Genomic DNA, 27,761 nt, shown 5'->3' on the forward strand with positions numbered 1-27,761 from the left:
TTCAGGGGGCCAGGCATTTGGGCCATCTTCTGCTACTGTTCCAGGAGCATTAACTGTTCCAGGAGCTGCTGCTGTTCCAGGAGCTGGGTAGGAAGTGGAGCAGCTGGGACTCAAAGTGGCATTCAGGACTCTAGCTATAGTATTTATTGAATATATTATTATTTCTTATTACATGTTAACTATGAGCAGGGATAAGGAACCAGGAACACTAACATCTGTGAATGCCTACTACATGCCAGAAGAATTATGCAAATTATCTCACTTTATCTTCACGTCAACACTATCTTACAGATGAAAAAGCATAGGTTCTATAACTTTGTAGGCCACACAAACAGTGGGAAAAAAGTACAAATGGAAAGCCTCACTCCAGGTGCTGGCACTGTGGTGTAGTGGGTTAAGCCACCACTGATAACACTGGTATTGCGTATAGGTGCCAGTTGGAGAACCTGGCTGCTCTACTTCTGATCCAGCTCACTGTCAATACATCTGGGAAAGCATCAGAAAATGACCCAAGTGCTTAGGCCCCTGCCACCCAAATGAGAGACCCGGATGGAGTTCCTGAGTCCTGGCTTTAGCCTGGTCCAGTCTTGGCTGTTGTGGCCATTTGGGGGGTGAACCAGTGAATGAAAGATCTCTCTCTCTGCCTTTTCCTCTAACTCTGCTGTTCATGTAAATAAGTAAATCTTACAAAGAAAAAAAAAAATTCCTCATTCCAAAATCCATGTAATTTTAAATTAGAATCATGATGTAATTTACAAAGATTCCATGTGGAACCCCCTGATTTTACCTCTTCTCCTTCTTATTTTAAATAAAACTCTTATAGTCATGATCAAAAGTCCTATCTATAACACCCTGTCAGTTTGGATGTGTCTGGACAAGTCGACTGGTGCCAGGAAAATGAAGTCAATAAGAAAACGGAATACACTGATTTCAAGGAAAGTATTGTCTCCCTTCAAAAACGCTTAACAGCTGTAGGATGTCTAAGAAAAAAGTAAGAACTGTCTGCTGGCTTATGGAGAAAAATGATTGTTACAAAGTCTAAATTTAGTAGGAAAGTGAAGCAATTACAGCTGCATTATGTAATTTTCCAAAAAGGTTGAATAACTGAGAAAAATAACTGCCTCATGTTCTGGGCAGACGTCTAAGTGGGAAATAAAACAAGGAGCACGGGGCTCACCATAAAGAAGTCATCAAAGAAACTGACCCTAGGGGCTGGCTTTGTGGTCTAACAGGTAAAGCCGCCACCTGCAGTGCCAGCATCCCATATGGGCGTTGGTTCTAGTCCTGGCTGCTCTACTTCCAATCCAGCTCTCTGCTGTGGCCTGGGAAAGCAGTACAAGATGGCCCTAATTAAGATTTAACCATTCAAAAAAAGGGCAGAGGCTTGAAAGAATATCAAATAAAAATGAAAATGTTTCAAGGGCAATAGATCCTAATTTGAATGTACTTTGAAGACAACTTGAGAAAAGAGGGTGTTAATATAGAGCAAAAGAAGAGGTATCTTCAGTCAAAACACCATTCATATCATATTTAAATAACATCTTAGCATAGATTCTAGCCTAGTAAAAAACATCTTCCAGGGGCCAATGCTGCGTTATAGTAGGCTAAGCTTCTGCATGTGGCACCAGCATCCTATATGAGTTTACATCCCAGTTGTTCCGCTTCTGACCCAGCTCTCTGAATATGGCCTGGGAAAGCAGTGGAAGATGGCCCAAGTGCTTGGGCTCCCGCACCTCCCTGCACCCACGTGGGAGACCCAGAGGAAGTTCCTGGCTCCTGGCTTTGGATCAGCTCTGGCCATTGTGGCCATTTGGGAAAGAGGATGGAAGATCTCTCTCTCTTTCTCTCTCTCTCTCTCCTTCTGTCTGTAACTCTGCCTCTCAAACAAATAAATAAAATCTTTAAAAAAAAAAAAAGGGAAAGAAAAAGCAACATCATCTAAGAAAAAACTAAACTGGGCTAGCACTGTGGCACAGCAGGTTAAGCAGTCACCAGCAACGCTAGCATCACATGAGTGTTGGCTGGAGTCCCAGCTGCTCCATTTCAGATCCAGCTCCCTGTGAATATGCCTGGGAAAGTAGAGGAAGATGATTCCAGTGCTTGGACCCCTGCCACACACGTGGGAGACCTGCATGGAATTCCAGGCTCCTGGCTTCTGCCCTGCACAGCCCCCGCCATTCCCATTGCAGCAACTTGGGGAGAGAACTAGTGGATTCAAGATCTCTCTCTCACTCTGCTTTTCAAATAAATAAAAACATATTTTTTTAAAAGAAAAGGAAAAAACAAACCCAAGTATTTTATTTTATAGTGTCAATAAATGTACATAAAATTTTCATAGGTGATTTTGGCATTTATATAGTTAAGTGTTCAATAAAAGTTAACTAAATAAATTAAGAAAAAACAGGTTTCTAGCAAAATGAACTCCAATTTAAAACACTGACCAATAGGAAAATCACTGTTCTACTTTCAACAGTTGTCTAGTCATCATCAAGAATCAACCACATCACTTATATACCACACTACACTTGCTATGCTGAGCAGATACCACCTTTCCACTTTAGAAACCTATTTGAAACCAAACAGCATTGAGACATATTGGCAATTTTCATTTGGTAGGCTTTGATTTTTATTTTCTTTATAATACTTTTCTACCTTATGTTTTTTATATTTTCATATTTCAAACATTTTCATATTTCTAACCAATGTTTCCCTTGAGGGCTGACTCACTGTGCTGATCTGTTAGGGAGAGGAAAAGTTTTTAAAATGTGCTGTACTCTAAAGTCAAATATAAAGAATAACTGCAGCACTGGACCACTGCTTCCATTAGAACTGCTAATTGTCAACTGACACTTTACTGTAAGACAACATAAAGACAGAAAAGAAAAAGGATAATTTTTGTAATAATAAAAAATGTGCAGTTCCTTTGATGATACAGGGAAGAGGATTACTGTGTCAGTAATTTGGATTTTGCACTCACTCTGCTGATAAAGACATTAAAGACTAGGAAGAGAGACATAGACTGACTCTTTTTTTTTTTTTTTAATAAAAGAGTTCTTTTGAGAAAGATGATTAAATATGTATAGGGTAAACAGAAATGCTAAAAGAGATGTTATTTTTAAGGATTATTTATTGGGACCGGCATTGTGGCATAATGGGTTAAGCCATCACCTGCAATGCCAGCATCCTTTATGGGCACAGGTTCAAGTCCCAGCTGCCCCACTTCCAATCCAGCTCCCTGCTAATGCATCCGGGAAAGCAGCAGAAGCTGGCTCAGGTCCTTGAGCTCCTGCACCCACATGGGAGACATGGATGAACTCCTGGTCGCTGGCTTTGGCCTAGCCTAATCCCAGCTGTTGCAGCCACTTGAGGAATGAACCAGTGGATGAAGATCTCAATCTCTATCTCCCCTCTCTATCTAACACTGCCTTTCCAATAAATCTTTAAAAAAAAAAAAAAAAACTGGTCCAGGATAGCTGAAATCAGGAGCTGGGCATTCCATCTAATTCTCCAACACTGGAGGCAGGATCTAGTTACTTGAGCTATCAACTGCTGCCTCGTAGGGTACACATAAGCAGCAAGCTGGAATTGGAACCACAGCAGGGACTTTAACCCAGGCACTTTGATGTGGGTTGACAGTGTCTTACCTGCTAGGCTAAATGTCCACCCCTAAAATAGGAGCTATTTTAATTACAATGATCAATTTACATAAAAAGGATTCCAATAAGCATTGAGAATATTTGATAAAATGTTGATATGAGCAAAACAGAGTTCAGAAGCAGAGCATGGAAGAGCAAAGAAAAGAGATAACTTTGATGAACACAAATCAGTTAGACTAGGACAATATAAAAGCCAAGGGATCTGGGCCGGTGCCATGGCTCAACAGGCTAATCCTCCGCCTAGCGGCGCCGGCACACCAGGTTCTAGTCCCAGTCGGGGCGCCGGATTCTGTCCCGGTTGCCCCTCTTCCAGGCCAGCTCTCTGCTGTGGCCCGGGAGTGCAGTGGAAGATGGCCCAAGTGCTTGGGCCCTACGCCCCATGGGAGACCAGGAGAAGCACCTGGCTCCTGCCTTCGAATCAGCGCGGTGCGCCAGCCACAGCGGCCATTGGAGGGTGAACCAACGGCAAAGGAAGACCTTTCTCTCTGTCTCTCTCTCTCACTGTCCACTCTGCCTGTCAAAAATAAAAAATAAAAAATAAAAAAAAAAGCCAAGGGATCAATGATCAGTCAGAGCAGATGACTACAACAGATCTTGCTACAGGAGTGAAAAAGAAAGGAAAACCATCAATGATATAAGCCAGAGACATAACATACAAAGCACAGAGAGGAAAATACTGGAAAGAACCTAGAAGGGTTCCTGACTGGTCACAACACAGGAATATCTGCAGGAATTTTCAAAAGATATGGCTCCTTCTCTTACCTGTTTATCTGATCTTAAAAGCAACATATCATTTAAGAGGTAAACTTAAGGGGCCAGCAAAGTAGGGTAAGCTGCTGAGTGCCCACCTCCCATGTGGGTGCCCGTTCAAGTCCTTCCTGGCTACTCCACTTCCAATCCAGCTCTCTGCTAATGCACCTGGGAAAACAGCAGAAGATGGTCTAAGTGCTTGGACCCCTGCACTCAACATGGGAGACCCAGAAGAAGCTCTGGCCTCCTGGTTTCAACCTAGGACAGGTTGAAACCTTGCCTTGCCTGTTGCAGCCAGCTGGGGAGTGAACCAGCAGATGGAAGATCTCTCCCACCACCTTTCTTCTCTCTGTAACCCTGCCTTTCAAATAAATAAAACTTTAAAAAAAAAAAAAAAGAGAGAGAGAAAGAGAGAGAGAGGTAACCTGAAGCAAATTCAAAGCCACAGATTAAAAAAAAAAATACTTAGGGCTGGTGCTGTGCCATAGTCGGTAAAGCTGCCGCCTACAGTGCTGCCATCCCATATGGACACAGGTTCAAATCCTCCTGGCTGCTCCACTTCCGGTCCAGCTCTCTGCTATGGCCTGGGAAAGCAGTAGAAGATGGCCCAAGTCCTTGGGCCCCTGCACCTGTGTGGGAGACCCAGAAGAAGCTCCTGGCTCCTGGCTTCAGATCAATCCAGCTCCACCACTGCGGCCATGTGGATAGTGAACCAGCAGATGAAAGATCTCTCTCTGCCTCTGCCTCTCTGTAACTCTGCTTTCAAAAGTAAGCTACAACGGCCGGAGCTGTGCTAATCTGAAGCCAGGAGCCAGGAGCCTCCTCCAGGTCTCCCATGCGGGTGCAGGAGCCCAAGGATTTGGCCCATCTTCTACTGCTTTCCCAGGCCATAGCAGAGAGCCGGACCGGAAGTGGAGCAGCCAGATCTCGAAGCAGCGCCCACATGGAAGGCCAGCACTGCAGGCGGCAGATTCACCCACTACGCCACAGCGCCAGTCCCAGCATATCATTTTTTTAAAAGATTTATTTTATTTATTTGAAAGGCAGGGTTACAGAGAGAGAGAGAGAGAGAGAGAGAGAGAGAGAGAGATGTTCCATCTACTGGTCCACTCCCCAAATGGCTGCAATGGCTTAGACTGGGACAGACTGAAGCCAGGAGACAAGAGCTTCTTCCAGGTCACCCAAGTGGGTGTAGGAGCCTAAGTATTTGGGCCATAGTCTGCTGCCTTCCCAGGTACATTAGCAGGGAGATGGATCAGAGGTAGAGCAGCTGGGACTTGAACTGGTGCCAACAGGGAGAGCTGGTGTCACAGACAGTGGCTTTACCCACTATGCCAAATGGCAGCCCCATTAAGTACTTTCTTACAGTATAACCCTATTCTAACTTGTCACTACAAATCAAAATACTCAGATTGTATTTTGAAACCCTTTATAAAATAAATTTTAATAAAATACACTGACACAATAAAGATTTATTTCTATTTCAGATTCTTTGAGAGGTGAACAAGTAAACTGAACCATCAACCCATAGCCATTCAAGAATACTTCAAGAAGGTTGTAGAAAAATAAAACTTAAACAAAGTGTGTTTTGATGCAAAAAAAAAAAAAAAAAAAAACACAAACGCCTGAAATCCATGCATGTAGGTTTTTCATAAAACACACTTTCCATGAACTTTTTGAAGCCCCTTCATATACTGCAGAGATTTTGTAAGAAATAATGTTTTAATAACCATCCTAAATTTACATACGTGATAATCAGAGATAGATATATTCATTTTAATAACCTGGCAATATATTCCATTCTACCAGGCTAAGATTTAATATTTTAATACATTAAAAAGTTACAAAATGCTATATGTGGCTTAGGAATTTATCATTTTGTTGTAACAGAAGAGAAATAAAAAATCAAAGCAACCAATCATGTTTCCTTCAGTTTTTCAGCTTTTTGATTATATTTTCAAAATTTATGTAACAAAGTAGAACAAAGAAAATTACATTTACAGTGCTTTCTTATTTGGAAAAATATATTTATATACATTACATTAAATTGAAAGGTCCTCAGGACATCACTCATGCTAAGTACGACGTACCATCTATAGTAAATTTGCTTACAGATATTTTAAGTTTGTTCAATAATTTATTTCTTATGGTGGGGCATCTGGTATACAAGCTAAAATGCTGCTTGGAACACCCAGATTTCATATTTGGGGTGCCCAGGTTGCTTGGAATTCCACTTCCTGCTGTGTACACCTAAGAGGCAGCAGGTAATGGCTCAAGAAGTTGAGATCAATTCCCAGCTCTTGGCTTTGATCTTGTTCAGCTCTGGCTGTTGCAGGCATTTGGAGAATAAAACAGCAAATGGGAGCACTGTCTCTGTATCTCTGACTCTGTCTCACTGCCTTTTCAATTAAAAAAAACAAATAAAAATTTAAAACACAGATAAAAGTACACAGGGGCAAGGTAAGTATTCACAATATGTATCTGCATTTCATAATATATATGGGTACCTACATAATAATTTCTCAATAAATGTTTAATTATAAGTGATTAAACATCTGAGTTTTGAAATTAAATTTTTAAGAGGAAAATATATTTAATATGAAAACTGATTATAAATTAACTATCAGCAGAAGTCACTCAGCTACAACTTAAACACATATTGTAATGCCATATAACACTATTGTACTTGAGTTAACAAGCAAAGTAGATACTCCATTTATATTGGCAATGTTCCACAAACAACAAAGCTAAGTCCAGTAGATACAACATTTTCAAAATGCATGTAAACTATTTAGATGAGTTCTTTCTGCTGACACTCCCAGGGGAAAGAAGAGAAAATGATGTGTTTTACCCTAAGAGCTCAAAGCTCTCTTGGGAGGTAATTCAATTGAAATTTTACATTCAGTCTAGCCAGGCATGATAAACAGATGCTTAAATCAGCCGCCTTACACCATAATCACATATCTTAAGGAGAAAAGTTTCTAACAAAAACACTGAGAAGAAGGTGAAGAGAGGAAAGAGGAGAAATAAAACATTTTAAAAAGCTAACTAATATTTTTAGAAAAAATGCTTTCATAACTTCTCTAAGTAGCATACCATAGGGATTGACTATGCCTTTCAATACTTTCAATACAGTAATTTACCGGTTAGTTTGTACCATCACGCATGTTAGCACATAATCATTTAAAAACAACTCACTTTTTATATGAATACCTTTTAAAATTGATATAATTGGAAAAGTCTGGAAAATGTTTGCATATACAAAACTTGTATTTGCCTTTTACTAAAAGCATCTTCAAGTCTTTTTAACTAGAGTACAAATTAAAAAAAAAAAAAATCAAAAATGAAAAGTTAACTGTGACTCCCAAAATTGCTCCCTCATATCAAAATGAGTAAAACTGTAAAATCAGTTACAAAAAAATTGCAACAGTGGGGATGGCACTGTGGCATATCAGGTATAGCTACCGCCTGCAATGCCAGCATCCCATATGGGCAGTTAAGAGACCTGGCTGCTCCACTTTCAATCCAGCTCTCTACTTATGGCTTGGGAGAGCAGTGGAAGGTGGCCCAAGTCCTTGGGACCCTACACCTGCATAAGAGACCCAGAAGAATTTCCTGGCTCCTGACTTCAGATCGGCCCAGCTCCGGCTGTTGCAGCCATTTGGGGAACGAACCAAGAGATGGAAGATTCTCTCCCTCCCTCCCTCGTTCCCTCCCTCTCTTTCTCCCTCTCTCTCTCCCTCCTTCCCTCTCTGTAACTCTGCTTTTCAAAGAAATAAATTAATTATTAAAAAAATTACAACAGCAACCAATTGCTTAATCTATATCAAAACCCTGAAACCTCAATTTAGCTAACTCATGGGATTAATTGACGTTCTCTTTTTTTCTCTAAAACCCATCTGTTGACACTCAGTTGACAAATGGTGGAGGTATACTTCAACAGGTTCATATACATCAGCAACCACTAGTTGAGTTATATGCTTACCAAAAATCATTTGTGCTAGGGTGGGTGTTTGGGCTGGCAGCTAAGACACAGGCTGTATGACATCTATATCCCATGTCAGAGTGCCAGGGTTAGATACCTAGCACAGGCTCCTGAATCCAGTTTCTTATTAATGCAGAAACTGGGAGGTAGCAGTGAGGGCCCAACTAGTTGGGTTCCTGCCATGTGGGAGAACTGGGTTGAGTTCTTCGCTCCTAGCCTGTCTCAGACAGGCCATCGTAGGCATTTGGGGAGTGAACCAGCAGATGGAAATTTCCTCCTTCTCTGCGTCTCTCAAATAAATAAATACACTTAAAAATCAGGGCCAGGGCTGTAGCACAGAGGGTTAAAGTCCCAGCTTGAGATGCTGGCATCACATAGGGGCACTGGTTTGAGTCCTGGCTGCTCCACTTCCAATCCAGCTCTCTGCTATGGCCTGAGAAAGCAGTGAAAGATGACTTGGGCCCCTGCACCCACATGGGAGACCCAGAAGAAGCTCCTGGCTCCTGGCTTCAGATTGGCTCAGCTAAAGCCGTTGTGGCCATTTGGGGAGTGAACCAGCAGATGGATGACCCCCCCCCCATGCCTCTCTGTAACTCTGGCTTTCAAATAAGTTAATAAACACATCCTTAAAAAAATCAGTTGTGCTGTTCTCAAAATAGTTTTTTACAGGGTTGCATGTTATATTTATGTTACTTAATTAAAAATGAATCAAAAAATACACATATCAAAAGACTAACTTTAACAAAAACTAAATTGAATGCTTCTGACTTTATATAGACTAATCACTGGAAAAACAATGCCTTTATGATGTTGATATATTTAAAAGATAAAGTAAAAAGACTAGAAGTTAAAATTTAGAAGGACCCTGCTCTGATTAATTCCTACTTTTTAAATTTCTAATTTAATGAAACAGAAACTGGAGATCATATGATATACTAGAGTATCTGTATGGAAGAAAAGTAACACATTCCAATAAAAAACATTTAAAGAAAAGATCCTTAATTTCAATTTAAAAATAGGTGAATATACATCTTTATGTCTTAGCTTGAAGTCCTCAAGGTTTTTCATATATGAATCTTTCTTCTTTTTAAACAATTCCCTGTGTAAACTTCTTTTCTGTGATTATGATAGCATAACCAGCTTCTACTCTACTATGTTGGAACTTGGAACACAAACACAGGTTGTTTACTAACCAGTGGGTGTGATAACTCAGTATGAAAAAGTGCAGAATACAGACAGGATACTAAGAACATCCAACTAGACTGGAGTAGCAGGGAGAAGCTGAGGAAAATTTGAAATAGAATAAAGCTTAATAGAGAGAAGTTTAGCAGGCAGATTAGAAGAGGAGATCCTTCAGGCACAGAAAACTAGAAGAAACAAATGGTTGACTGGTTTAGGTTCAGAAAGGTTTTGTGGGGCAGAAGATAGTTCGTGGAAGGTCTTATCTGCTATAGTCAAAAGTTTGATTTTTATCAGGAAGGCAAAATAATTTGAAGACTTTTAAAAACAGCAGTAACCAACCAGATTTCTCTTCCAGAAGTATTGCTCTGGCAACAATCTGGAAGATAGAACAGAGGAAGGAGGAAGACTAAACTGGAAGAGTAAGTAATTGTAAAATCAGAAATTCAAATTAGAATAGGGCTATCAAATTGGAAAAGAATATAAATGTAACATTTAGGACAGAATTACAGGAATTAGGAAGAGTTTCTGGGAAGAGGGTGAGATAATAGCATTTACAAGGACCCCCAGGCACTTGACAGGAGAAATAAGACACATCATGATGCTACTTAACGAAATCCAGATATAGGGGAGAACCAGGTCAATGGAAGAAATAAGTAACTGTCTTGGAAGTAATGACTGTGCAGCAAGCGACTGAGCACTCGAGTCTGGACCTCAAGAAAGAGGTCAAGGCTTGAGGAAAAGACAGGAGTAGTATACATCAGCCATGCCCAAGAATGGTTAAAGGCATGTTTCCTGGAGTCAAACTGGGTAAATATATACCTCAATTTTCCTATTAATGTATCTTCATTAATCCTACACCTTTACTGGGTTAATTTCTCAAGGTACAGAGAGTTTTTATATACCAACAATATAAAAAAGAATATTCTAATTCAGAGTTTTATTGAGAATTTCTAATTCTAGGGTCAATTCCTTGTTAGATCAGATTAGATAATCATTTTAAAAGCACAAATTGGTTAACCACAAACATGGACCAAGTAAGCTCTGCCATTTTCTTGTTCAACTGTGCTTACATTATAATCAGCACAGTATATCCAATCAAAGTCTTTTTGGATAGCATCTTTTAAAGACACTTTTCCATTTGATGAGGATATCTACACAACCTCTAAGTGCGCGTGACTATGCATGTATGAGCTGTTACTCATTGTTACAGACTGAAAGCAAACAAGTGAATGACTATAGTCAACTCCTTAATGCTACACACTTCCTTGTCTTCTTCAGCAGACATCATGTATGTTAGTGATCTGTGCCTGTTACTAATGAATAAGGAATATCAATATTTAAATACATTAAATGTAAATAAATGCATCAAATATGAATGAAGGCTTTAAAAAATAAATTTAGATAAAAATAAACAGAAGTTAAATATTTTCTACTGTGTGCCACATAATCATCTTACATGTTCTTCTTTGTAAACTACTGTTGAAAGGTTATGGGATGAGCATTTTGTGCAACAGTTAAGCAGGTGCTTGGGATGCCCACATCCCATATCTGAGTGCCTAGGTTACAGTCTCACCTTTGCTCTCTATTTCAGTTTCTGGCTAACGTGCACCCTGGGAAGCTGATGATAAGACAGCTCCAGTCATTGGGTCTCTGCCAACAACATGGGAGACCTGGATTGGATTTCTGGCTCCTGTCTTTGGCCTGGTCCAGCTATAGGTGTTGTGCACATTTGGGGAATGAACTAGTGGATGGGAGAGCTCTCTGCTTCTCTATCTCTTTGCCTTTGAAATAAATAAAAATTAAAAAAAAAAAAAAGGAGGGAGGGAGGGAGGGAGGGAGGGAGGGAGGGAGGAAGGAAGGAAGGAAGGAAGGAAGGAAGGAAGGAAGGAAGGAAGGAAGAGATTAAAGAGTAAGGAAGGTTAAAAAAATTAGAATAAAACTAAAGAAAAGAAAAAACAAAAGCAAGAGAATGGTATTTCAGAAAGCCTGTTAGTAAAACAAAGAAGGGGTACAGATCTTGGCCAAGAGAAGAATAGCTAAAGAAAGGCCCTAAACATTGTTCTCTGAATGCAACAGATCTAAGTGTGTTTGCAGGACACAGGAGAGAGCCAACAGAAAGAGTAGGGAGTAAGAGGTGAAAGGACTGAGAGCAAGCAACGCACCCAAACCACAGATGGGCCACTGTCACGATAGCAGAGGGGACATCGACACCAAGGATTCAAGGGTCTGGAAAGCCCCATTTTTCAAAAAATGCTTCTCAGGCTATTCTAGTCCATTCAGTAGAGCTAGAACCACTGGCCTACAGTGCAGATAAAAGCTTTTGAAACTACTACGTTTCCAATGTTTCACTTTTTCAACTCTATAAATTACTTTGATGTTCCTTTTTAAGTAGTCAATTAAAATTATAGAGAATTTTAATAACCTAAAAGGTACAGTCAGGTACCTTCCTCCCTAATCCTTAACTTTTCCTTTATCACCTCCAATTTTAGCTTGGATTGAAAAGCCTTTTCTTTAAGTTTGTTCTCAGACTTCAGATGATTCAGCATCAAAACACTCCTGGGGCTCTTATCTGTTTCAGTCCCAGGCAGCCAATTCATCTTGCCTAAACAGTTTGCAGTTATCACTAGGAAAGTCTTACATTGCATTTTCATCTACTCTGTTCTCTGATCTCCTGCTTCCTTTCCCTATAAGCAGCAGAAGTGGGTAAAGAAAATGAAGAGAAACAGAGAGAAAAAGAGAAGAGCTACACAGTCTCCTCACGGTGGGGATAAAGCCATTCTTGACTCGGTGATCACAAAAAGTTTGCTCCCACACTAGCAAAAATTTTGTAAATAAAACTTCACAGTGGCTTCCAGAGCAAACCAACTTACACAAAGTTGGAAGTCCCTTTGTCACTTATTTTTCCTTGGCAATCCCTTCAACAGTAGCCGTTAATAAACTGCTTTAGAATCAGTTTCATAATCATTTTCTTAACCAACTTATATCCCTTACATAAAAGAGAACATTTGAAGCAGAGGTTAAAAACACTCTTAAGAAGGTATTTAAAACAATTCCAATACAAAGTTAGTTTGTGCTGGTTTCAATTCATTTCATGAATGTATGCTCTGCTCATATTAGACTGACAAGTACTGGAACGTGGACATCATGTTCTAAGTGCTGAATTTCAAATGAATATTCATACTAAGAAGGAGACATGGGAAGGAAATTACCATTTATTGGCTATCTACTATGTGCTCTATTGTATATATATGTTATCACATTTAATTTTTCCAATTAAATTTTATTATTAATATTACCCTTGTTTTACTTATAAGGAAGTTCACAGAGAAAAAGAACATCATATAGCCTTGAAGTAGCAAAGCCACAATTTTTAAACCATGTCTATGAATGCAACGCCCACACTTTACTTTGATTATTATACATTGTGAGTAAAGAAATAGCTTTATGTTTAGAATTTTTAAAAAGTAAAGGGGAAAATGGAAGGATTGTAATAAAGTAAAGAAGTAGGAAGAAGAAAATAAAAAGCCACAGCAGAGGGACAGAGGGATTCAGGTTATGCCACTGCTTTAGAAGGGAAGGAAACACTTTGTACAAGATTAGGAAGAATGGGCTGCCGCCGTGGCTTAACAGGCTAATCCTCCGCCTTGCGGCGCCGGCACACTGGGTTCTAGTCCCAGTTGGGGCACCGGATTCTATCCCGGTTGCCCCTCTTCCAGGCCAGCTCTCTGCTGTGGCCCGGGAGTGCAGTGGAGGATGGCCCAAGTCCTTGGGCCCTGCACCCGCATGGGAGACCAGGAGAAGCACCTGGCTCCTGGCTTCGGATCAGCGAGATGCGCCAGCTGCGGCAGCCATTGGAGGGTGAACCAACGGCAAAAAGGAAGACCTTTCTTTCTGTTTCTCTCTCTCACTATCCACTCTGCCTGTCAAAAAACAAAACAAAAAACAAACAAACAAACAAAAAACACCACAAAAACCAGATTAGGAAGAATGGGCAGGTGTTTGCAATGGAGGTTAAGAATTCTGTCTGGGATGTCCCCATCCTATAACAGAGTGCCTGGGTTCAAGTCCTGTTTCTATTATCGATTCTAGCTTCCTGGTAATGCATACCTTGGCAGGTAGCAGGGGATGGCTCAAATAGTTGGGTCCCTGTCACACATATGTGAAACCTGGATTGAGTTCCCAGCTCTCAGATTAAGCCTGGTCCACCCCTGCTGTTGTGTGCATTTGGGGAAGTGAACCAACAGATGGGTGCTCTCAATCTGTCCCCCTCTCTCCCTCTCAAATAAATACACTGATGTTTTACAAAGATCAGCGAACAGCTGGTTATAGCTAATGTGGCCAACTAATTTAAATATATTGACACAGGGAAGACTTGACCTAAATGGGTTATTTCAAGCTTACAACTCTGACAATAAGTAATCAGAAATAACAATGTGAAGGTAAGTATCTAGGAAGAGTGTTCAGCTCTAGAGCCTCCATTTCGAGAAAAGGTGGGGGTGTAGGAAGGTATCTGCTATTAGGAGAGAATATGTGCATGTTTGTCCTTGCAAAGAGGGAAGACTATTTGGATGAGAGTGAAGACAGTGTGGGAAGGAATAAGGCACAAGAAGAACTACCTGTTTTAGAAACACAGTCAAATACAGAGTAAAGGGGAAAACAAATCTCAAAGAGATGAGAAGAATAAAGCAGAAAGCAATGAGATTGGTCGTCTACAGAAATAACCTGGGAGCAGCAGGAAAGGATGGGGGAGGGGCAACAAGGTAGGTAAAACGAGGACATGACAGATGCCTCTTCAGATACATCTTTTTCGTATATTTCTGATGTTTGAGAACTCAACCAGGGTAGGAAAAAATCCTAAAAGTTAATACAAATGGAAACAAATGGATTAACCATATTTCAAATGAATACCCTAACTATATTTGAAGTGAGAGGAAATAAAGTAAGCCAAGTAAATTTCACGTGTTATTGTAAAATCTATTAAACATAAAATGTGCTATTTATTTTTTAAAGATTTATTTATTTATTTGAAATGCAGAGTTACACAGAGAGAAAAACAGAGATCAATCTTCCATCTGCTGGTTCACTCCCCAGATGTCCACAAGGGCCAGGCCAAAGCCAGGAATCAGGAGATTCATCCGGGTCTCACGTGTGGGTGGCAGGGGCCCAAACACTTGGGTCATCTTTCACTGCCTTCCCAGGTGCACTAGCAGGGAGCAGGATTGGAAGCATAGCAGGTGGAACTTGAACTGCCACCCAGATGGGATGTAGGCATTGTAGGTGGTAACTTCACCTTCTGTATCACAACGCTGGCCACAAAATTTGCTATATAAATTTTTTACAGTATGCAATTCAGTGTCATTGATTGTATTCACAATGATATATAACCATTACCATTATCTATTTTCAAAATTTTTCATCAGTCTAAACAGAAATTCTATACTGATTAAACAGTAATTCCACCTTATTTCCTTCCTTCCCATCAGTCTCTCCAAGTAAATTTTAAATTTCAACTATATACTCACAAATGAAAGATTAAAAAAAAAATCTGTGGATCACAAAAACTGACCTCAGGACTGACATTGCCGTGTAGCAGGTTAAACTGCAGACTGCAGCACCAGCAACCCATTTGGTTGCAGGTTGCAGTCTTGGCTGCTCTACTTCCTATCCAGCTCCTGCTAGTGCACCTGGGAAAGCAGCAGAGGATGGCCCAAGTGCTTGGGCTCCTGTACCCATGTGGGAGGCCACAAGAAAGCTCCTGGCTCCTGGCTTTGGCCTAGTCCAGTCCTAGCTACTGCAACCATTTGGGGAGTGGGCCTCCAGATGGAAGACCCCTCTCTCCCTCTCTCCCCCTTCTCTCCCTCTCTCTTTTTTGCTCTCCCTGTAGTTCTACCTTTCAAATAAACAGATCTTAAAAAAAAAAAAAAAAAAAAAAAAAAACAGAAAAACAAACACAAAAACCCACTAAACTTGATGCATTGATCTGGGTTAGCAATCAGAACTGGAATTATCAGCACAAACTCATACTTTCAGGAGTGAGTGTTTAGCCTAGTAATTAAGACACCCATGTCCCACACCAGAGCACTTGGGATTCAGTCCCTGGCTCAGCCTCCTGATTCCAGTTCCCTTTTGATGCAGCTGCCTTAGTCCAGCCATTGCAAGCATTTGGGAAGTAAACCAGTTCGTGACGGCTTCCATCTGTCCTGTCTCTCAAATAAATAAAAATGTCTGATTCCAGGGCCACAGTTGGGAAGTACATGGGGGAGCCTGTATCATCATTTTGGGCTAGAATGTAAGGAAGAGCTCAAAGAACAATGACGGCATTCCCAAAGGACATAGGAGAGAGCCTGAGGGGCAACCTTGGGCCAAATAAAGGACAACTTAAGCCCCCACATAAATAACAGCAGCACCAGAGTATGCACATTGCTTAAAAAGCCAAGCCTGAGGTACAGCACTGAAGATGCCATTTATCACACCAGCACCCTATATCCCATCGCAGTAGTTCAAGTCTTCATCTACTTCTGGAGTGGCACTGTGGTGCAGCAGACTAAGCTGCTGCATGGAACACTGGCGTTCTGTTTGTCATCCAGCTTTCTATTGATGCATTCTGGAGGCAGCAGACAATAGCTCAAGTGCTTCAGGCCCCTGCCACCCATGTGGGAGACCTGGATGGCATTCTGGGCTCCTGGCTGTGGCCTGACCCAGCCCTGGCAATTGAAGGCAACTGGGGAATGAAACAACAACTGGAAGACCTCCCTTTCTGTCTCTTTTCTGCTGCTAAACTTTTCAAGTAGATGAGAGTAAACTTACCAAAAAAAAAAAAAAAAGGTGTACACTGATAGACTCAATATGTGATAAGTTAGTGGGAAAGAAGGGAAAAATCTTTAAAGTAGAATGCCAACTAATACATTCAGTAGGATGGAATTAAAATTTTACCATCCACTATTAGTAATAACTGACACAATTAAAAATCATCAATGGATGCTAAAGCTAGTAGGTAAAATGTGATGAGAAATAGAAAATTTACATAGTCTCAAAGTATTCCTCCCAAAATAGTTAACAGTATAAAGAAGAAAATAATAACTTGACAGTGGAGAAACCGGCAGACACTGTTTGAAGCAAGCTAAATTACCATCAAATTGGGGCCAGCGCTGTGGTGTAGCTGGCATCCCATATGGGTGCCAGTTCAAGTCCTGGCTGTTCCACTTCCAATCCAGCTCTCTGCTATGGCCTGGGAAAACAGTAGAAGATGGCCCAAATCCTTGGTCCCCTGTACCTGTGTGGGAGACCTGGAAGAAGCTCCAGGCTCCTGGCTTTGGATGAACTCAGCTCCAGCCGTTGCTTCCATTTGGGGAGTGAACCAGCAGGTGGAAGACCTCTCTCTCTCTCTGCCTCTGCCTCTGTAACTCTGCCTTTCAAATAAATTAATTAACTAAAAAATGAAAAAGAGTAGCCATGACCTCAACTTGGGTGGGTGGCCCAAGCAATGGATTAATCTGCTTTGCCACAACATCCATCCCCCTCCTTTAGGTTTAAGTAACCAACCTATTTTTTCAATAAGGTTCATTTATTTGAAAGGCAGAGTTAGAGGAATAAACAGAGAGCGAGAGATAATCTTTGATCTACTGGTTCACTCCCCAAATGGCCTCAACAGCTGGTACTGGGCCAGGCTGAAGCTGGGAGCCTAGAAATCCATCTGGGTATTCAAGGTGGGTGGCAGGAGCCCAAGCACTTGGGCCATCCTTTGCTGTTTTCCAAGGCATATTAATAGGGAACTAGATCAGAAGTGGAGCAGCTGGGACTCAAACTGGTGCTCATATGGGATGCTGGCTTCATAACCAGTGACTAACCCTCTGGATCACAATGCCAGTCCCTATTAACACATTCTTTTTAAGGACCAAATAGCTGTACTGACCAAAATCTGCAGGTAAGTCAAATGTGCTTGGCTTACAGCTGTAAACCTATACCACTTATACCCAATCAATAACTGTACATGAATCCACTACTTCCTTATTCATTCCAAAACACACTTGTAAACTTACAGAAATAGCAAGTATAGAAACCAATCAACTTATAAAACAAAGTTATTGGTGATTTTCCTGGCTGCAGAAGCACAAAATGCAGTTTCCTGTTTTTTCAGGCTGTGTGCAGTAGATTCTGGTCCAGTTCCTGCACTCATGTGGGAGATCCAGACTGGCTTTTGGGCTCCTTTTTTCGGCATGGCCCAGCCATGGCTGTTGTGGACATTTGAGCACTGAATCAGAAGATGAAGGATCTCTCTGTTTTTTCTGTTTCTGCCTTTCAAAAAAATTATTATTTACATTTATCCATTCTACTGCTGATAGGCCTTTACAGCTGCTTTTGTATTTGCTATCTTTTAAAAAAAAACTCACTGATTTGTTTATTTTCATTCTATTTGAAAGGCAGAGAAACAGAGACGCAGATCTTCCACCCACTGGTTCACTCACAAAATGTCTCCAACAGCTGGAGTTGGGCCAGGCTGAGCCAGGAGCCAGGATATCAGCCAGGGTCTCAGACATGCTGCCTCTCAGGGTGTGCATTCTTGGGAAGCTGATTGGGAAGCAGAGGAGCGTGAACCCAGGCACTCTAATATGGGACTCAGGTATCCAAAGTGGCACCTGCTGCACCAAGTGCCTACTCCTGTATTTGTCCTCATATTACTTTCTTTCAAAAAGGTTTCCAAAAATTGTACAAGCTTTAGGCCTCAGGATCTGTTTCTAGGTATATCGATATGAGTAAGCATCTTATATTCTTCCAAACATCACTTTCAGGATAATAGCATGGGAAGGCAAGATGCAAACTATCTGCGAGCTATCATTTTCTACCTGGTATGTCTTCATAAATGTTCACTGAATAAATGCCTACTGGGAAAGTACAATAAGGGTCTACTCAAAGGACACCATGTACAGTTACAGAAACATTAGCTCCAGTGTATCTTACATTTAAACTGCCATTACTGTATAGACACTACTTCTCTCACTAGTCTCTTCTCAAAATTACACACACGTAATTGATCATGTGATTAAAAAAAAAAAAAAACAAAGGTGTAAGAACCAAGGAACCTTATTCTGTTTATCTCTATGCCACCGACTAGCTTTCAAGACCTAAGTGAAGTCACTTCATTACTATGGGCCTCTGTGGCCCAATTTTTGAAGAGGACGGTCATAATTTCAGAAATAGTCACATCATTGGAATCCCTAAACTGGAAGAGAAGAATGATAAAGGGCAAGCGTTTATATTGTTTATTAAAGGAGTACTTGCATTCTGTCATATTTTCATTATATTCTCATTCACATTACAAATATCTACAGGTGTAATCAAACAACTACTTTTTACAGAAATTTTACTCTATGAGTCTTAGAGAACTGAGTAAGAAATTCCAACTTTCTTTTTTTAGTGTTCACCAACAACTCTAGGCTAAGAAATGTGCCTACTTATTTTACTCAAACCTTCTAAAATACGGAGAAATTAATTATATTAAATACATTCAAATATAAAAGAAAGCAGCAAAAAACTCCTGGGAAGCCACACCTTTACACCCATCAGTTCTATCCCTAATGCTGATTCCTAAAGTGACAAATTCAGGTATCTTTTTTAAAACTCAAAGAATCAATATTGATCACTCTTGGATTTATGAGATTTACAGAAATTGGCAATTTTCTCCCTTTTTAAGACACTCAACTAAATTTGTGGTTACAAAAAAGAGAATAAAAAGTAAAAGTATTTTAAAAACCCAAGAAAGGACCGTAATAATAAAACAAAAAGTCAGATGTAGAATCTCCATAAAAAAAGACAAAACAAAACACAGTGGGCAGACAGGAAAGTGGGCGATTTGGGAAAAAGAAGTTTAAGAGATTTGAAAATCAGGATGACAGTTTTATTTAGATTTGCTAAAGATAAAGGAAGCAAATCAAAGTAAAAGTGATAGGTTTAGCACTGTCCTACTTCTAGTAAGGAAAAAAAAAACTGAAGGAAAAATCATGCACTTTGCAAAGTTTAAATAATCTATTTGGGTAGGAGAAAAAAATACTTTAAACAGATGAAAGAAAACTTAAGACATAGAAGATTTCAGTAGGAATAATAATTCTGGGCTATGCTCCAAAGATGCAGATAATTAAATCAAGGAAGTCTTGCAACTTTTAGGGCAATATATCTGCATTTTCAAATAAGCTGATTAAACACACAAAATGTGATGACACAACAGCCATGATCCGTACACAGCGCTCACACACGTGAATACGTAAGACTGTCTTGTCCCTCCTCTCTCTCTGCTACTCAATCATCTCAGTGGTAGTGGCAGTATTGCAGTAGCCGCTAGGGCAGTAAGTTGTTCTTCACATTTAAATCTCATAAAAACCAATAGAGAAACTTAGAGAAAACCATCTGTACTTTAAAATACCTGCATGTGGCCCATTTCATTCAAAAAACGAACTCCTAATTAAATTCAGAGAAAACCAGGTCCACAGTCTGAAATATGGGGATGAATCTATTCATGAATCTATTGTTTTCAGAAATAACTCATCTTATTTAAAAAAAAAAAACACACACACTTTACATTATTTTAGGAAATCAACCCTAAATAATTGCGTCCCCTTTCTTTTCATTAGTGCTTGTTATGTTACGACTAATCAGGAACAAAGAAAAGGAAAGAGCACTGCATAAACTAATTTACTTACACATAAAATTCTTTCTTTTGGTCATTAAGTGTCTCTTTATTATACAGAAAAGAAAAATAAGTAGTAGAAAGGAAAACAAACTTTTTTGCAAATCCACTTGTAAAAGTTTAATAGTTAATATGAGATTACTATCACTTGCTTCAAGCTTGATTATTTTTTGTCAGTAAAATTAGTCCTATGAAGACAAAAAAAAGAAGCATTGTTTTTTAATTTGCTTCTTTTATTTATTGCCTTTCTGATTAAAGCAGAATTAAAATGTTCTCCATGAAAAGAAGTGAAAATTTGCCATTTTTGCAATGTACTTTTCATTGGGAGATAAAGATTTCTGCTTTTTCTTTTCTTTTTGGAGTAATTAGACACCAGGGACTTTGGGGGGTAAATTCACCAAACTAGATATGTTTTAAAAGGACCATTGTTCTATGTTTAAAGCTCTAATTTTCTTAATAATGCATTAGGCCGGCCACACAAAGATAACTTTTGAAAAGAGACAGTCAACTTCTCTTTCACGTCACTTTGCCACAGCGGGCCAGCCCCACTCTTCATGCCTGCTCGCTCTAGAAGAACAGCGGCTGTTTTCACCGGAGCTTTGCACACTTTCTCTCAGACCTTTTGGTTTTCTCTTTCTCATGGCCCAATCCATCTAATCCGGCAGTAAAATAAATCGAACTAATGTTGGAGAAAGATTGTCAGTCTTCAGCCAGAAAGAGAAATGGCTAAGTAGGGGGAAATGTAGACCCATATTATAAAGATTAATAAACACAAGGCTCAAAGATCATCATTTAGAGGAATTTTCAAAGAAAACGGTTACAATTTCCAGAAATAGTGCCAGATGTCTATATTACCTTCAATTTAAATGGTTAAGTAAATAAACAATCTATGAAGTGTGGATAAAGAGAGAAAGCAAATCACAAGGAGGACCAACTATGACAGCAACAGAGTACACTACTGACTGTCACAGCAATAACGTCTGACATCAGCACGGACGCTGCTTTCTCTCTGCACTCCGGATCGCAGCCAAGAGCAGAGAACTTCATTACAACAAGCAGAACCTGTACTGTTTGAATACCAAGGGAAAGAGCACATCTGAGCGAACTGAGAAGTTAAAAATGAAATAGACACAGCAAAAATCCAAGATATACAGTTATGGTGTCTAGAAAGGCTTTCTTTTTAATAGTCTTGACGAAGGAATACGACTTGAGTTCACTGCATAATTTCTTTAGTTTATGTGTTCTGAACAGTTACATGGCTTTTATAGTTAATTTGTTAGAGAACCCTTTCTCATGGAGTCTGCATCTAGAAAGAAAAAAGATTCAATCTCCATTTTTTCTCATGTTGTGGTCATATTCTCCACAAAAAATTAACCCAAAAACTAAGACAAAACATACACTTTCAGAGTCCATATTTTTATATATATTCATGAAATATAAGCCATAAAAATATTAATCTGAGTACAAAAGGGAAAAAACAAGAAAACATTTAAAATCTTTCTTGTCTTGAACCCTATAGAGCTTATTTACATATTTAGGTTAGAACAGAAATCTAAAGTCACGAAATACTCACCATCATCTCCTGTTAAAAATAAGAAGTCTTTTTTTCCACCAACATTCCCCAACTGAGGAAGCTGAAATCTGATTTCTACAGGAAAGCCCGTGGGTAAGAGACACACACACATGCTCATACACACACGCTCAAACTTCAACAAATAAGTATGTTAACAAGTAAACTCAGGTTACATTTTTAATATATAAATGTCTTCTAATGTTCACTTCATTTCTTTAAAAATAATTAGCGCCTACAACTTTGTTAGTATAGGTTTAAATATAGAACAATTAATGATTGCCAAAAATGTGACTTTAATCTGTTCCTAAATTTCTTCACTCTTAAAATGTCTATAAAATTAACTGCACTCTTAAGCTCCATTCAAAGAAATAAAAACAGTAAGATGTATACTTTACTTGACAAGCTCACAGCTTTAAAAATTCATTATGAGCTTGGCAATCATATTTTCAGCGCATTTTACTATTACCTATCGATCCTAGCCGCACTTGACTTATCTACAGAGATAAAACTTATCTCGACCTTGCTGAATACAAACAGCCTAGACTAAACCCTGTGATGGCCCCTGTGGGGGGAAACAGATAATCATGACCAAGATGATACAAGGGCTGTAAGTACTCAATACAAATGCTTCAATAAAATGAAAACTTGTTTTTCTTAAAGATGGAAAAATAACAGCTATGCAACTAGAGACAAATGGCATCAAGCTATTTTCTCTAATCCACCTAACATTTTTAATCAAGAAACTAGACAGCCTCCTAATATTCTTCTGTTTTTTGCCTGGCTCTTCAAAACACCTGGCCCCATCGGTCTTAAGATGCACCTTAAGGCACAAGGAGCATGGCACAAATACATACAAGGAAGAGGGAAAACATTAGAATGTCTTCCTTTGGGTGCCATCAAAGAAACTTAGGGGAAAAAATGACAGAAAGCTTTCCTAAGGTGCATTTATATTTTCAGTTCAGACCTTATTTCAAGTGACTAAAACAGCCTAAAAACTACACGTACAATGACTAATGCACAGAAGTTGTATCTAAATGTTTTTCTTAAACTTCTGTGATAGCTTCCCTCATCGATCTTAGTCATCTTTCAAATTTTACCCCTACATTTTTATTGTCAAAGTAAACAGCTAAGTAAATGTTAAGTTAAATTATCTATTGTGCTTTCCTAAGTCTGCCATATATAAAGTAAGCCAATGCCAGCCTTTTTCCACCTTTTAAAATAAAAGCCTGTTTTGAGAAAAAAAAAAAAAAAAATTGGTCAGTGGACATAGAGTATTTCATAAAATTAAAAAACAAACTTGAGGAAAATGCTAATTCTCTAATTTCACACGGCCACCTACTAAAAATTAAAACAAACTATTAAGATTCTTTATTCTCATACTTGCCTTTTACAAATATGAAAGCATGGAAATTAATTTCAAACACACTATTTTAAAATTTTAAATTCCAAAAAATTATAAAGCAAATAATTTATAATTTGGTTTTGAATAAGATTTCTGTTTGTATTTAAACTACTTATGGAGACTCTGGGATTTGTGGATAAATTAGAACTTCATAAATTACATACTGACAACTTAAAATCCAGGCTTGGATTCTCTCTAACCTCCCTGCCCCCAAACAATTGCCAAGGTAGCCAAATGCACACTGAATGTCATTTTACATACCGTTTATGTTCTTTTAAGAGAGAAAGAGAGGGATAACTTTAATTGTGCACTAATATTCATTGTCTTAGTAGTCTGATATCTGTATCAACACTGTTTGATTTTAAAGCCAGAAAAAAAGGATTATATAGGGAATTGCCTAAGTAGATCAGTGGTAAGCAGGACACTATGCAGATACATTTTAAAAAACCCTGCAAGAATGAGTTGTCCTCTATTATTATTCAGGGCACCTGAACACAAAATATTATTACTACAGCACATTAACTCCACTATTTTTCAAGATAGAACCAAGAATGTTAAACGGTCCCTATTGAATAATTTGCTCAGAGCACCTAAATGAAACATACTGTAATTTTATATGTTTTCATCTACAGTATTGCTTAGTACTGATAAACAGCAATACAACTTTCTATAGTTTAATAGATGACAGTTTTGGCACTGGCTATAGACAAGCATAGACTTAAAGAAAAAAAATAACACTATCCACAACTCTGCCACAAAGAATAAGGCTCGATTGCTAATTATACAGGGAACTGATTTTAATTACACAGAAAACATTGCTTTTAAAAACACTTTCCAAACTGCAAAGGCAGAGCGGGGGTAGTTAGCAAAGCAATCACACCTCTCTCGTGTGACAACAGTGCCCTCTACTGGCAAGTGTAGAACTTTGCAGGTTAAAAGATGACAATTTTTCTTAGAACAAACTTTAATTATGGAAATTTTGCTAATTTTCGTTAATATAAATAATGAATTTCAAGTTGTGTCACTTTAAACATAAATCAATATTTAATTTGACTTTTGAAAAGTTCCCCGATTAAATTTACAATTTTGAAATAACTGAATTCAAGAAATGTGGTTTCTAGCTACATACCATCTGGCTAAAAGACAAACCGTGTTTATTTTAAATGATGAACAAATATTAAAAATAGGTGGGAAATTAATATTTATTAATCTAAAGTTCACATACTTAGTAAGAGAAACTAAAAGCTTATTCATTAAATGTATGAATCTTTATTTCTCAGTCTCATACAATGTCATAATGTCAAAACAGCAATAAGTATTTGTAATCAACCTAGATTCAGAGAAAACTTACTTATTCACTTACTGCTTTTAACCAACAAGTACTTTACGCCAGCAAGTATTTCTGTAACAATATCCTTGGTTTCACCAACAAAACAATGTATGCCAAGCATACAGACTGCAATAAGTGAATAACATGATTAATTGTGATTAGTGATCATTACTAATACAAGTATAGTTCCTTTGCTTGAAGTAAAAATTCTACCACTTGATAAAGTCACAGGAAATTTATGAGAAATCATACATAAGACTTCAAGGTACTTTGACTTTAAAATCTTTAAGATAGGAAACTTTTAAAAGGTGCATAAAGCTTAAGAACAGCCTCACAAGCCACTGACCTCAATGCATTACTACTTTTCATCTCCAGCAAAAACAAACTATTCCATATGTCTATAATGCAGAGAATGTTCTTTTGTCTCTCCTTACGTATAAAACAAATGATTTAAATCAGTTACCTAAAATCTAATTCGCGGAAATTAAACCTTTAAAAGCAGTACAAAAACTTCACCAACTGTACAGGAAACCGATTTGTTTTACATAAAATGAAAGACTGCACTTCCAGAAAAGCAGTGTCCCGCATACACTCTTCCAGTATCTCAAATATGGAGGACTGGGGGGGGGGGGGGTGGGGAACCAGGGAAGAACCAAGAACAAAGCAGCCCCCGCAGGAAGTCGCCAGGCCGGAGTGTGAAGTCTTGAGGGATGGGGGTGGGGGTGCCAGCGCTGTGACATCCAAGAGGAGGACTCCAGAGAAAAAAAGGAGGAAGCAAAAATCAGAGAAGCCGGTAAGGTTCCTTTGCTGGGTTAGGGCCAAGGACTTTTGAAGTGAGAAGAGCTGGTTTTGGGGGTACCAAGTTAATCACGCTCTTCTTCTGTAAAAGACCCTCACGTCTCATCACTAGTTACAGTTCCAATTTTATAACAGAAATCAAAAGAAAAACCACATTTACATTAAAAATTAGTTTTACAATGAACCAACAGAAAAATGTCTTCTATTAGGAAGCAAATCTCATATACAGATGCAAAAAATAATTAGGCAAACAGCAGAGTTACCACCGGCAGTAAAAATGGAGAGTGCAGCTGAGGCTGGGGTTTCTTCTCAAAGGATACACCCAGACTCCCTGAAAAAAGCTAGAACTGGTTTCTGATATACAGTAGTTCCATTGTACAATTACTCTGAGAATTCAAGACTCAAAGAAGAAAGAGTGACGGGTTATGAAGGTGAGAGCATCGAACTGATCATGATGTCATGGGACCAGTTTTGCTGCTTCCTTTTCCTAAGGAGTGATGCCTCGACTAGACATGCAGGGGGAAAGCCAAGTCCTTAGAGCAGGCATTTGTGATGCTGAAACCTACATTACTGTTTGTATAGCGTTCTGGACCACCCTACACTTTTCCTAATTATCTAAATTTTTCAAAAGCAGGATCCTCACTTGAAATGCCTAAATTTAAGCTTGTAAAAAATGAGACCATGGTCTGATGACACCAGTAATGGGCTGTGCCCTCAGAAGCGGTAACTGACCATGTTCATGTGTGTGTGGGGGGTGTCACAATAGAGAACCAGGTAAATGCAATAGGACACATCTAGATAATGCAATACTTAGTGGGATAAGTTGACATGGAAAGACATTCATAATAATAATAATAATAAAAGATGAGGGGAAGGGTTCCAAATCAGAATAGAAGACAGGTATATGGTATGATCCAATTTTGAAAAAAAGAAACATCTTCAATATATAGTTCATATTATATGTATCTCATTTACATATATTATATAAATTGTATATAGACACACCCTGGGGGGGAATCAGGAAGGATACACCCCATTATGGGATTACAAGTGATGTTCTTTTATCTTATCTGCATTTTAAATTTTTTCTAAGATTAATATCTGTCATAAAGTTTGTATAAACTCAAATTGTGTACCTACAAAGCTTATGGTTTTAACCACAATGTTACACTGTTTCCACCCTATGATCACTACAATTGTACTACGGTGTTGATGTTATTACATAAATATCATTTGCTTATCTTCTGTTGAACAGTGGTTTTCTATTATTATTTAAGACAGAACATTTCACTCACTAAATATATTAAAATCTAAAGTTTTTATCAAGTAGGAGGACATGAGAATATAGCGTGAAATGAAATACGGAATTATTCTATGACGTGTGGGTTTTCACTGTAAATCTGCAGTTTAAATTTTACGTTTTTCTTCTGAAAAATATGGGTAGTAATACTTGCCTTCCAGTATTATGAATAAAAGATAATGATTATATTGTATTTATAGTAATTACTATAATAAATAAATCATTGGTGCTACTGTTTATTCAGTACCTTCTAGGTGATAAAAGACATAGCACTGAGAACTACATAGATTATCATTCCCTTTTCACTTGTTAAGTGGGTATTATTTACGATCTACATTATATAAGAGGTCTTTAAAAGTTCATGGAAAATAGGTTTTATGAGAAAACTATGCATGGACTTCCAATCTTTTTACACCAAAATAAACTTGTCTTTTAACTTCATTTTCCCATTAACTTTAGGAAGTTATCCCCATACAAAAGAGGAAATGATGCTTGGAATATTAAAGTCATTCACTCAAAAAAATATGGCTGGGATGGGTGTTGTGGCACAGCAGCTTAAGCTGCCACTTGGAACATCCATATCCCATATCTGAATGCTGGTTAGTTGCTCCACTTTCAGCCCAGTTCCTTGTTAATGTGCCAGAGAGGAGGTTAATGATGGCTCAAGTACTTAAGTTCTTGCCACCCACATGAGTGACCTGGATGGAGTTCCTGGTTTCTGGCTTCAGCCTGGCCCAATCCCCAAGCTGTTGCAGCCATTTGGGGAATAAACCTGCATATGGAAGTTCTCTCTCTCTCTGCCTTTCAAATAAATAATAACTAAATAAATAAATCTTTAAAAATAACCTTAAAAAACATGGGTTCTAGAAGGTTAGTCCAGGACTGTTTGCCCACAGAGCTCATGGTTTACATGGTCTCCTCTCCTAACTAGTCACTATAATTGTACTATTGTTGTTTATGATGTTGCTATTACGTAAATATAATTTGCTGATCTTCTGCTGGATGGTGGTTTTGAATTATTCTTATTTCATACAGAACTTTTCACTCATTAAACAATATACTAAAACTCTAACTTCACTTTGACTAACAAATACACCAACCTTA

At 38.7% G+C, this 27,761-nt stretch overlaps 1 protein-coding gene and 1 non-coding gene across 3 annotated transcripts in view; one reads left to right on the forward strand and one right to left on the reverse strand.

Moving 5' to 3' along the window:
- TAF3 (TATA-box binding protein associated factor 3) overlaps nucleotides 1-27,761 on the reverse strand; it is a 216,488-nt gene that overhangs the window by 138,847 nt on the left and 49,880 nt on the right. The gene's annotated exons all lie outside the window — the stretch shown is intronic.
- Nucleotides 26,040-26,110, forward strand: LOC133774042 (small nucleolar RNA SNORD49). The gene has a single exon (XR_009868020.1). It is a non-coding gene; the product is annotated as a small nucleolar RNA SNORD49 (small nucleolar RNA).

This window comes from Lepus europaeus, chromosome 14 (assembly GCF_033115175.1).
Source record: "Lepus europaeus isolate LE1 chromosome 14, mLepTim1.pri, whole genome shotgun sequence".
Taxonomy (NCBI): domain Eukaryota; kingdom Metazoa; phylum Chordata; class Mammalia; order Lagomorpha; family Leporidae; genus Lepus; species Lepus europaeus.